The sequence below is a fragment of the Populus alba genome, chromosome 1 (genome assembly GCF_005239225.2).
Source record: "Populus alba chromosome 1, ASM523922v2, whole genome shotgun sequence".
NCBI classification, from domain to species: Eukaryota; Viridiplantae; Streptophyta; class Magnoliopsida; order Malpighiales; family Salicaceae; genus Populus; species Populus alba.
In genome coordinates, this window is record NC_133284.1 from 23,817,763 (window position 1) to 23,831,676 (window position 13,914).

The following is a 13,914-nucleotide window of genomic DNA, read 5'->3' on the forward strand; positions in this document are numbered from 1 at the left end:
ATCAAATTGAGATTTTATGAAAATTCCAAGGATCAAGTTAAAATTTTTAAGATTGTGTTGCAAGGAAAATGCCCATCTCTAAACATTAGTTTAAAAAAAATAAAATTGGTATATAGTTACCATTGAAAACAAATTATCCATAGTTTGATCTAAAAACACAGAAATAAATAAAATTCACTTATAATTCATTAGTTTATAATTCTAAGTTTGATTAATTTTCTTCTATTTGGAGATGACATGTCAAATTTAACAACCTCATCTTTAGGCCTAAATCAAGCGCGTCATTAGAAGGCCTAATCTATAAGTTTAGTGGATCGTCTTGTCTGAGCATCCTTTACCTACCCAAATAGAAGCCTATGTTTGGGTATAAAAAGGAAACATAGTCTATAAAAAAGCATAAAATGGCCTAGCAGGCACAACATCCAAGAACACCAATCTATCTAAGCACCCTGGTTCCCTCAAAATAGGTTCGAGAGTCCCCCCCTAGAGCCTTGTATCCAAGAATGCCTACTCCAATTCCAGCTAAAGGCCACTCATCTCTATGGTCAATACATCATCCCTTCACAAGTGAGTCCATGCAATAACGATTGTCAGATTAAATATGGTTAGGTTTAATGGACAATTGTGACAAGGTCTTTTATCCCAAATAGAATATTATCATTCATTATAGGTTATTATTCCATATAATTACCCTTAAACTAGGCTAAATATGCCTTATTATATTCGTCCTTCCATTTATGCAAGTTGATTTATTTTAATGTGTATAAGTGGGTGTTTGGCGCTGCGATTGCGATTGTAAACAAACGTTGTGAAAAAGTGTTTGGTTAAATATTAACCACACTTTTATTACACATGGGTCCCACCCGAAACTGAGGATAAACCTCAGTTTGTGAACACCAATTTCCAATTGCTTTTCTCGTGGTCGTGTTTTCCTCTCTCTCATTGACACTGCAAAATTAATTAACATTGCAAAACTTTCCCAAACCGAGAGCTCATCTCCATTGATATGGAAAAATCCTGCTATTTACCAAAATTTATCATTTCCCTCTATTTCCTTCTCTCATCTCTTACAAAAAGACAACGAAACCATTGCAAAAATTTTCAAAAACAACCCGAGAGACTCCATTATTCAAATATGTAAAAATCCTACCCTTATTTCCCAAAGTTAGACGCCAAAGAGAGTGCATCCTTGTTCCCCTCTGTTGCCTTCTCTCGTCTCCTAAACGACAATGAATTTGTTATGTTCCCCTCTATCCCTTTTTCTTTCAAACGAAGATCTGTCACCTTCACCAATATAAATTCTACTAAGAGGTCTATATAGTTTCGGTTTGCAGAAAAAAGCAGCAGATCTTTGCTGAGAAAACTCATACGAGAGAGAGAACCGTAAGTTCCCACCTTATCTCCATCTTTAATTTTTTTTTATTTAGCTTTAAATTTAAAATTTGTGCTACTTCATGATATATGTTTATTATGCGTAATTATGTTGTTTTGTGTTGAAATCGGTTTCCTAGTTGATCGTCTACTAGTTTACACTATTGCTGCTTGATTTTTCATTTGTTTATTAGAAACAATGTGATTCATCCATGTTGATTATTGTTGAATCTGATAAACGGCAGAGTTCTTTACAAGCATTTTTTTATAACAAATTTTAATCCTAGTAATTGTGTGATTAACCGAGGGGAAAAGTTATTTCATATGTGCTTTGCTTGATCCGTTTTACGTTAATGAGCAGAGTAATTTCTGTCATCCTCTGTTTGCACAAAAATCCCCATGTAATGTTGAACTTTAGATTTATAGTATCACTTTTTTACAGCCATTTTCAACATAAATGTTGTGATTTTTGCCTAGCCATAAGCTTCCCTGAAAAATTTTAATTCCAGATAACTGTAGTTAATCGTAGCCTGCGATGCAAGGCTAGAATATTGCAATGAAATTAATTGAGGCCTACTTCAATTATATTGCCTTATGAGACCTTTTGTTTGTCCTGCAAAACCTTTGTTCTGTATTTGTTGCCTTGGATTGAAAAATAGAGAATATGTTTTCATGTGCTTTAATCTCTATCGTTGAGAGATGAACCCAGTCTCACTTGTTTAAGATAACCATAATACGATAAAATAGATGTTTCATTGAATATGGATTGGAACTACAAAATTGAAAAATGTCTTCCAAAACATAAAGCTTAAACTGAAAAATATGTCCAAAATAATTATTGACTTAAGCAATTTCAACTAAAGAGAGGAATCACCAACAAGCAAGCATGATAAAAAAAAACAAACAAAAAAAAAAAAACATAGATTATTCTGTTGTATTGGTTGAATCTACAGTTTTATTTGTCCCTCCAAGTAATTGATATCATTGATTGTTTTCTTTTGTTAAATGTTTTAAAAGATATCATAGATGGTCTTAAATCTTTGGATAAGGCTGTTTGGACAAAGGAAATGTTGCATATATTTTGTGATATATATGCATTAAGGCCATTGATATGGGAATGAGACATAATACTCATTTTAATAAAATGGGGTGGAATTTTCTTATAACATCATTCAAAGAATAAACTGGTCATGTATTTAATAAAATACAACTGAAAAACAAAAAGGATGGATGAAAAAAGGATTTGAGGATATGGACAAAGCTGGTTTCTAAAACTTGTGTTGGCTGGAGTAGTGAATTAGGAACAATTTCAGCTAGCAATAAGTGATAGAAAGCAAAAATTCAAGTCAATTCCTCATCATCCTAACAATTTCATCTCTTGTTATTAAATTCAAAAAACAATTTCAATTCATGACCCTTCATTAATTACTTGTACTTATTATATGTAAGAAATTAAAGGAGCCAAAAAATTCAGACAAAATAGTATTGAACCATCTTTGAAGAATAAATTTGACAGAATGTATTCCAACATTGTCGCAATTGGAGAGTTTGAATGGGCTCCTTCATCATGAATACTTAATGGCAATGATGTCAATCCTGGCATAAGTAAAGCCAACATTGATGGTTTTGATTTTAAAAAAGAAAGCGGTGATTCAAAGGAGGATGGGATTCTAATTTTAGACACTAAGATGTCTTGAATGGTTGGTGGGATGAATATGTCAAGTAGCAGTAACACAAAGAGCAGTGGCAAAAGAAAAGAACAAGTTCTTTCTGAGGTTCGAGGTAGAAAGAAGAAAACGTTTGGAATTGGTGTTTAGCTACTGTCAACGTGGGATCAACTACTTGAGAGTATGTCGACTAAGAGTGATTCAACTTCTTTGAATATGGATTAGGAAGGCCAAAGTATTCTCGAGGTGATGGCTTAGATCCACTCAATTCCTGGAGTTTCAATTGATGATGATTTTCACGACTTTGCCATGGAGTATCTTAGTTTAAGAAGCAAAAGAGAAATATGGTACAATATGGGTGATCTTGAACAGAAGTTGAAATGGTTGCAACAAATGTATGCATGAAGTAAACGTGCTTAGCTGACATGGTATGATTTCATTTTCTTAAATGTTAATTAATTAACTATAGTAAAGTGCTCGCTAAATGTTTTGTGTGATTTTATTTGACATGATCGATAATTTATTTATACATGTTTATTTTATTTTTGCAGAATAAAGTGATGATAATTTTGAAAAGAGTAGTTTCCAGTTGTCAAAGTTCGTTTAAGTTATTGTATTATTCCACATTTCGTGTTAAGAGATATGGACATATCCATTGCAGTTAGTTTTTTTACTGTTGTTATATCTATGGACTTTTTACGTGAGATATCGGACTATTGAGTTGCGTGTATTTTTTTTTTATTTGAATTCATATTTTTGAGATTGGTTGTTGTATTTATGGACTTTTTATGTTAGTTATCAGATTGTTGAGTTGCATGTATTTTTTTATTCGAATTCATATTTTAGAGATTAGTTTATGTTTCAAAAAAAATTATTTTTTAATTTTATGTATGTCGTGTTATTGCATTGATTAGGTAGATGTTATTTAAGTCAATGTAAACATGTAATATTAATTATGAGTATAACTATTTACAGTAGCATAAAATAAATGGTACTAAAGTTAAAGATGAAGCTGCAAATGAAAACGATGCATATGATGGTTTCAGAGTGCAGAAATTCAAAACATATAGGGATAAAAATGTAGAGTAATGGAAACAAAACAGTATGGCCAAAACATCTTGAATAATTGAAATAGGACAATAGCTTTATTGGATCACGTGAAAGTATCAACATTCTACCTACAAAAAAACCTATATATGTTCATTTTACAGCTTATATATGTTAGAATACAATTATTTTGAAAGCAAAATAATTCAAAAGAGACATAGACATCATTTAAATTTTTCTATATAAGGAGGGATGTGTGTTTCATGTTTTTCAATGACATAACTTCCTTCAGAACAAACCTCTCAATTGCATTTGATACAACTAAGTGGAACACCTTCTTTTTTTTACTTTACAGGTATGTAACAAATGATTTATCACCAACTCTTTGATTTTATTTTTCTTTAACTGAATGATATTTAATTACTTATAGTATTTTATTAACAACATATAATTTTTTTTTAATTTACATGTAATTGAAGATATGGATGATCCACAGTTTAATGTCATACTTAATGAAGATTTTGATGACGATTATGATAATGTAATGAATCGCATTATAGACCATATTAATTATCCTAGTTGTGAAGGTAGTGGTACCTTAGTTAGTGATGCTAGAGATGACGATGATGCAAACGACAACAACAACGACGACGACAATAATGATGATTGTTGCAACCCAATTTTGACCCATGTTTTGATAAATTTTTAGAGAAATCCAAAAATAGAGAAAAACATCGGAAATCCAAAAAAAAAATATGTTTTTTAATATATTTGCATCATTTTTAGAATTTTTAGCATCGTCTCAAAAGAATTTAAATTTTTAAATGTTTTTAGAATGCATTCAACTTTTAAAGCTTTATTTTTAAAATCACCAATTTTTCTTATTCGAGTCGATGTTCATAAGAAAAATACAAAAAATAAGAAAAAAATCAAAATTTACAAAAAAAGAAGTTGAGAGACAAAGTATGAAAACCTAACAATATTTTTGCCTATAAATATTGGTCTTCAACACACACAAAAAGGGGGGTAATTTTGAAATATTAGAAAAAAAAACACAAAAAAACCCTAACCCTAACCCATCTTTTTCAAGCAACCGGCCACCCCCTGGTGAAAAAAGGAAAAAAAAAAAAAACCTAAACACAGCAAACCCTTTTCTTCTTCTTCCAGAAGCTGCCACCCCCATGGCCTTCTCTCTCCTTCACTATCTTCTTCTCCCCTTCACTGCCGCCACACCCACATCAACAGCCCCATCACCGGCCTTTACTGACAATCCTCTATAGACCCGAACCAGAACCTCCACATCCACCGACAGTACCACCCCTCGACTCTTTCAACCACCCCCATCTCTTTAAACTTGACCTAACTCTCTCCCCTTCACTCAGCCAACCCGCAGCCATCACAGACCGTTACCACCTGACGAGAGTGAAAACCATCCAGCAGCACGCCCATAAAGCCATCAACGTCATCCACATTGTCTCCCAGCTCTCCACCCAACCCCGAAGTAGACACACAACATAGTGCGCCCCCAAACCCCTCGCTGTCCCTTTCCCCAGCGGCAACACCCACATTGGTCTTGCCGCCACCAAGAACAGAGAAGAATAGGAAAGCAAAGGAAAAGAATCGATCTATAAAGAGAAGTAAATCCGAAATGGAGAAGAAGAGAAACAAAAGGAAAGAAAAATTAAAACCGAATGTTGTTTGTGCATTTTTTTCTTGCAGGTGACAGTAACCCTCACCGCTAGTGTAGGAAGATGGAGAAGAAGAAGATGTTCCCGATCCACTAGTTTGTTGGCTTCTCGATGGCGCGTGAACCCACGCACCACCAGTGGCGGAGGCGCGTGTAGGAGATGCATTGTCACTGTTCATACGGGCCTAGAAGGTTTCCTAACACTTTTATGGATTTTTAGGGGTTTGTTTTGTAATTTTTAAAGTGTTTAATGTAATTTGTGTTTCGTTGCTTTTTGAATTTGTATAATTTGTAGTGTGTAAAAAAAAAAAAGAAAAAAGGAAAAAATATAGTAAAAGTGTATGGGTGTGTTTTTGTATTTGTTTTATGGATATTGTTTTTATTTATGATAAAATTGCAAAGAATAAAAAAGAATTTAATATTTTGATTTGTTCACAGTCAAGAATTCTGAACTTACACGTAAGTCATATTTCTAATATCCGATAAAAAAAATAAAATTTTTAAAACCTCTTTAACACATCAAAGCCACGAAGCAGCTTACCTCAGGTAGGGTGTGTTAGGGGTGCTAATACCTTCCCTAACCACAACCAGTCCCTTACACGTGAATCTCTAACAAGACCAACACACCTGAGTTTCCTAGTAGCCCTCAATTAAATACTAGGTGATGACTCCCAAGAACCAATCAAAGCAAGCAACAAAAAATCACCAAACGACATCGCGCGGGAGACGTGCGCCAATGATGACGGTGACGATGAAAGTGATGGTGATGATGAATTTATTTTAAGGAGGCAGTTTGATATGAATAAATTAATTATATACATGATTGAAGCTATAAACATGTATTATATTAATTATATGCACAAAGAACCATGTATGGTCTCATACAACACAGGGATACGTTGGTTGAATGAGGTGTTAAGATGTCATTGGAAATGATGTGTTAACATATTTAGGATGGACACAACCACTTTGTTGAGTCTATGCAATGATTTAGAAATGCATCATGGCTTAAAACCTTCAAGAAGAATGAGCGTTATTAAAAATGTGGCAATGTCTCTATTTACAATAGTAGTAAGGGCGTCAAATAGGAAAGTGCATGAGAGATTTCAACATTCAGGTGAAACTGTTAGTAGATGTTTCAAAGAAGTCCTGAAATCATTATGTTTGTTTGCTATAGAAGTCATAAAACCAGTAGTTCCATAATTTACGAGCACACCAAGAGAAATTGCAATGAATCCAAGATATATGCCACATTTTAAGGTAAGATGAATTTCTTTTTAACTAAGTAGTTTAAATGAATATGAAATATTTTATAAATAATTATGATTATGATTATGATTACTTAATTGTTTTTGGCTAGTAGAATTGTGTCGGTGCAATTGATGGCACACATGTCCGTGCCTGTATATCATTTGATAATCAAATTCCATTTATTGGAAGAAAAGGCGTACCAACACAAAATGTCATGGCCGCTTGTATTTTTGACATGCAATTCATGTTTGTGTGGGTAGGATGGGAATACAATGACATGATATACGTATTTTTCTTGAGGCTATTGACACGATCAAAAGATTGATGTCTTCTTCCAAGTGCAGGAGTGTCGAAGTAATAAATAACCCAACAAGATCGGGGTCTAACCACAGGGAGGTTAACTATATAAATTATAAACAACAACAACAGTAGTAGTAGTAGTAGTAGTAGTAATAAAGAGGACTTTGAGATGTAAGATTAATGTGAGGATTAAACAATGATAAAAACAAATGTCAAGATTAGAGGATCCACTAATGGTATTTCAAACAAGTATAGTATAAACTCTTATTACTCAACTGGAAACCACACACAAAGGAGATTCCAATCGAATTATAAATTGTTAACATGATTACATTAATTATCTTATTTGAATAATGCCAATACTTGTAAATATTATCAAGTATTCATGGTGATAACTTATGTTAACAACAAATCAAGTTCCTTCCATAGCACAAGTGTCGGTTATACCATACAGTTGGGCTATGAAAGTGTCAAGTATTTGTTGTACTAAGGGTTGTTCAACACAAATTTAGATTAACTATTTAACGAGAAAGGTATTAAGACTGAGCAAAATAATAAATATAAAACATGTTAGTATCAAGCATTAAAGTCCATGTTGAATTTATACTATACTTATTCTTACACCATTAGTGTAACCTTTTCACCTTCACATAATAAATTTAGCTAAACATAATGAAAGAAAGAAACATAAATAAACAAGATAAGAACATGATTATATAAGTAAAGGAAAGGAAATGAAAAGCATAAACAAGAGATTAATATAACATAAAATAAAACTTGAGCATTACAAAAATATAAAGAAAGAGAGCAAGAACATGATCTTGATTTGAACACCGAGATGCCTAAATGTATGGCAAATGCCTCCTTTTATAGGTCAAAATTTAGAACTATTGATTTGATGAATAATTATTGAGTGGGTGGCCACATCTTGACTTGGTGACAATCATTATCTTCTTGTTTGAACAAAACATCATTGTTAACGTCAGAATTTGAACCAACTTTACCATGAAAGTTCTAGAAAATTATCTCAGCTTTTCAGGAAAGAAAAATTAAGGTCATTTCGACTTCTATAACTCAAGATATGGGCTGAACACTGAACAGTGTCTGGGCCGTAGGACAGATTCTGACTTCTTTGTTGTTGCTAAGATTTGGACTTCCAAATAGCAGAATTGGGTCTTGCACTCCCATGAATGTTTTAGACCTACGTCTTAGCTTTCCATCCATATAAAGCAGACCTAAATTCGAGATCTACAACTCTAGATATGACCCAATTACCGAACAGTGTTCCAGTTTGGACTGAACCAGCATCACTTTTCTAAGCTTTACCCTCTTTTTATCTTCACAATTTCAGTAATTGAATTCATCAATCAATCCTTTGATTTATGTGATAGGCCTACATTTTAGATGAATATTTACCATTTATTAAGGTATTTTATAGTATTAGACTTGTTATTATAAAACATGTTTTAATTAAGGAGTTATTAATACTTCAAGTGCAAAATGATGATATAAAACCTTGATAAAAATGCACTTTTAAGTACTAATCAGCTATTGACAATAGTAGTATAAAATTTCTAAAACCACCAAAAGGTTGTGATTTGAAATAAATTGAAGACTTGGTAGATAAAGGCATATAATTTTATTTTTTTTAGTTTTATAAAAAACTAGCATTTTGTTCTTATTTATAGGGAAATACTACTTGGTTGATGTTGGATATCCCAATAAGTATGGGTATTTGGGTCCCTATAAAGGCGAGAGATATCACTTACAAGAATTTAAGCGTCATGGACAACCAAGTGGCCGGGAAGAAGTGTTTAATCGTGCACACTCATCACTACGTAACGTGATAGAACATTCTTTTAGAGTATGGAAATAGAGGTGTAGAATTTTGCAAAACATGTCTCCTTATCCATATAAAATACAAGTTAAGATTATAGTTACATCAATGGCACTACATAACTATACTAGAAGGAGATCGCAAGATGATGAGGTTTTTTTTCGAGTATGATCGCAATCCTAATTTCATTCTAGATGACTTTTTACCTGATATTATACCTCACTCAGCTATTCAGGGATCGTAGAGGTCTTCACGTATGGATTTTATAGCGATGGAATTGCAAATAGTTTGATGGGACAATGAAAAACTTTTATTAATGTACAAGAATTATTTATTTCGTTATGTAATCATAATTATAAAACAACAATGTTTTTGCCATTATATGTGTGTGTGTCCTTTTAAGTAATTTTACAATCAAATCTTATACAAAAAAGCATATTAACTAAACACAACCACAAAAGCAACCATAATACCAAACAAAAACTCATATGAAACACTATGTAAGCAAGAGAACTCATTCAATACACAAACCTACTTTCTTTCACAACATTTAAATTTATTGTCTTCTTTAGTTTTCACAAACACACTACAAATAGCCTTTAAAGATATATTCTCCTTACAAATTATTATTTTTTAAGCATTAGAGGATCCCATATCTCTACAAATATGCTTGATGATCTATCCTAAAAATTATAGCTTAATTGTTAGCCTTGGAAAAGCTTGGATTTAGTGGGGTAACCTTGTTAGGAAATTTTAGGAATTGTTTGGTATTATTTATTGGTGTTATTTATGGATTTTATTTTCTATTTTGATTTTTAATTTTTTTAGACAGAATAAACTTAATTATTGTAAGATTCTTTTTATTGAAAAAAGGATCACAAAAAATATCATTACAGTTTTCAAAAACCAAAATTACTTGCTTTTGCAAAAAATTTGACAACTAGTTGGTAATTATTTATATTTAAAAAAAAAAATTATTTTTTCAAAATTTTGTTTATAAGAATTAAAATAAGATTTTTTTTTTCCAATTTGTTATGATTGTTTTTTTTTGTTTCAAATTTGATACAAATGAACTAATGATTTCCTTAGTTGTTTTTAATTAATCATGAAAAATAACATTTGTATTCTTAAAAGAATTGAATTAAATTAATGACTAAAGAGAGAGAAATAAAACTTAGAATTAAAAAGAAAGAGTACAAAAATCATAAAAAAAGAAACCTTTTATTAGTTTTCCTTTTATATATATATGTGTGTGTGTGTGTGTGTGTGTAAATCATAAATATTATAAAGATTGATGTACTTTCTCTTGCATAAATAAATTTCTATAAACCTAATTCCTTTCAAATCTTGCTCCAAGCCTCCAATCACAACTAAGAATCATGAAAAGGATGAGTGGAAGTGTCTTCTTTATATTTTTCAATCATTACGATGTTATATATTTTCTACAAAATAAAAAAACAAGTCAATTATAATTAAAAGAATTAAGAAAATTATGAGAATTTTAAAAAATTACAATGTTTCCACTATGTTATATACAAACTTCTTCACCTCCTTCCCTTTATCTGTCTTCATTATACAAGTTTCCTTACATAACTCTATCAGAGTAGACTCGCATACAAGTTGTTGTCCCTACAAAATAAATAAGTTGTAAGAAATTCTAACAAATAAACAATAAATTAAAAATTAAAAAAAAATTCTTACCACATGTTTTGCATGGTTAACAAATGAATGTGATCCATTAGTGGGCTTGCTCACCGAACTTTGTGTTGTTTTATTTTGGCTCTACAACCCGAGTCACAAGCATCTTTTAAAGTTTTTTTATGCCATAAAGTCTTAAAACTTTACCCAATTATCCTATATGACATGACTTGATCTATACTTTTCTCATACCACGATGTCATTAGAGTCGTCTCTTTTTATGTATATTTATGGGCTTCTTACCATAAATCACCCAACCTAGTCCATAAAAATTGGTTAAACGTATATAAGATTAGGAAATTTAGGATTACAATTTCTAATATAAAATTTGCTAATTACTTGATACTTATCTAATTATATTGTGGTTTTCTTACACTGTCCTTAAACACCCTTTGTACACCCCTTTGTTTTCCCTTTTCCCACCAAAATTTTCCCAACATTGTCAATTCATATATTTATTAGTTTTTTTGAAAATAAAAAAAAAACTATATACTAACTCAATAAATATATTTTATCTTACCTTAAACAGTCTCCACCAAATATCTACCATATTCATCTATTCAGTATGATCTTAAAGCTGACTCGATTAAAATAGTGGTTTTTCAAATGATGATCTCATCACACATGTCGTAAAACACACAACTTTAATATTTGTAAACATGAAAACAAATTCACACAAAGTCAATTATTTTAATAAATGTTAATTGATGATGAAAATATTAATTTGGTTGTTGTTATATGTTAATTAGAAATTGATGGTGTAAATGTTAATTGATGATGAAAATATTAATTCGATAGTTGTGTTTGTTGTTATGTGTTAATTGAAAAATGATGATGAAAACATTAATTAAAGCATAATTTTGTGTTGTTGTTTGTATGAGAATGTTAATTGATGACGGAAACTAATTACTTATTGTTCATTCTTTCTATATTGTTATTAATTAGGAGAAAAAATGCATGCATTTAACCATTGCATATTGTGGGATGTCGTATGAGTTTATTACATTGAAAGTCAGAGTTAACTTGTGTTATATTTTGGAGATGTAGAGAAAAAATTTAAAAATAAATACTATTACAGTTGGTTTAGTAGTGTTGATGGTGTTATTGACTGTGCTGTAAATTTAGGTGTTAATCATGAAGAGAAACCTAATGCATATGATATCGATCGAGGCTCGTGTACCGTAGAAAACAAAAGTGGAATCCCTTTTTTAAAATAACTATTTTCTAGTAAAATTATTGCAGAATAGACGATAGACCACTCAATATAAGTTATGTATTAAAGTTATTTATTTCATTAGGTTATTTTAAGAATTAACATTTCCATTATCTATTAAAATTCTCATAACAACAGCAATACAAAATAATGTAATAATTAACAATTCTATCATCAATTTACAATTAACACATAATAACAACAATAACCACCCCCTAATTAACATTTCCATCATCAATTAACATTTTCATAACAACATCACAAAACCATGTCCTCCTAATTAATATCTCCATCATCAATTTTCAATATCACATCACATAACTATCTCTTAACATCTACTACAAATTAGGAAAAGTCAAATACATAACATAAAAATAAAATTAATGGAGGAGAAACCTTCTTATACCTCAAAACAACTCCAATCTAAATAAATATTGGTGAGGAAATCCAAAAACCCACATTTTTTTTTCTCTTCACCCATTATAAATAATTTTTTTCCCTTTCTCTTCTTCCTATTTTTTTTTTTTTGGCCCAATCCTTCTCTCTCTCTATATGTGTATGTGTGTGTGTGTGTGTAAACGAGGCCTAAACATTTTGCTATAATTTTTTCCATGTTTCAATGAAATTTAAAAACCCATTAATGAAAAATCCATCATCATAATATTTAAGAACCTAAAACATCAAGTCCACTAAAAAACTAAGCATCCAAAACACAAACAATCATAAAGAGATAAATAAATTGTTCCATGAGGATTAAGAAACTTACCCGTAGAGAGAGAGAGAGAGAGGCTAGGTAGTAGTGAGAGAAAAGGGACGAGGGCAATGACAAGAGAGAGACAGGGACGACAATGATTATTATTTTTTGCAATAAGAAAATGAGATGAGATGGGAAGAGAAGGAACTATCATATTATAACCTATGTTCACCGATAAAAATTCCATCGGCTTATTAACATGTCAACAAATGCTGATGGAATTGCAAATGAAAATTTTATTATTTTTTATTTCATTGGCAATTCTGTCAATTTCTCAAAGCTACTGTAATTTTATAATAAGATTGCACATTCATCCGTAATCCTATCGTTATTTCTCAAATTTATTTCAATTTTCCAATGAAATTGCACATTCATCGGTGATTTTATTGACCTTTCGTAAGTCTATTGTAATTTCTCGATGAGATTACACATCCATTATCAATTCTATTAGCTATTCACTATTTTTTTCCTTTTTATAATCTTATAGTCAACTTAAATACACGACAACAACATCAAGCATTTTCATGCCAATAATTTTCAACATTAAACCTGAAACCACAATAAAAAAAACTCTATTATGATCATTTCTAAAGGAAAAAGTGTATGTATAAAACATCATTGATATTGTGAAGTATGCCTCCTTTATTTATTTTGATTATACCATGATGAGGATGTACTCCGATTTATCTATCAATATCATATCAACAATGTTTAAATAACACCATTATATCTTGCTCACTATGATATCGTAACTCAATAACATTTAGTAACTTGCTATAATAATCAACTTCAAATTAATTGAAAGTTAAAACCTTTACACAAACCTCACTATTATATATCTTGTTATTCTTGTCATACTCTTTAGTAAGAAAGACATATTCATTAATGGAAAACCCACTATAACATTGGACCTTCTTATGATCTTATAATGCTAACACTCAAGGGTTCTTTAAATAATAATTAGAATATAATGAAAATCTTGTAAATAATTTAAACTAATTTGTTGAATTTTTTTTGTGAGGTTGTAAATTGTTATATAATCTTAAAAACTTCTTTGAATATAAACTATAATTTCTAAAAAAATAAAGG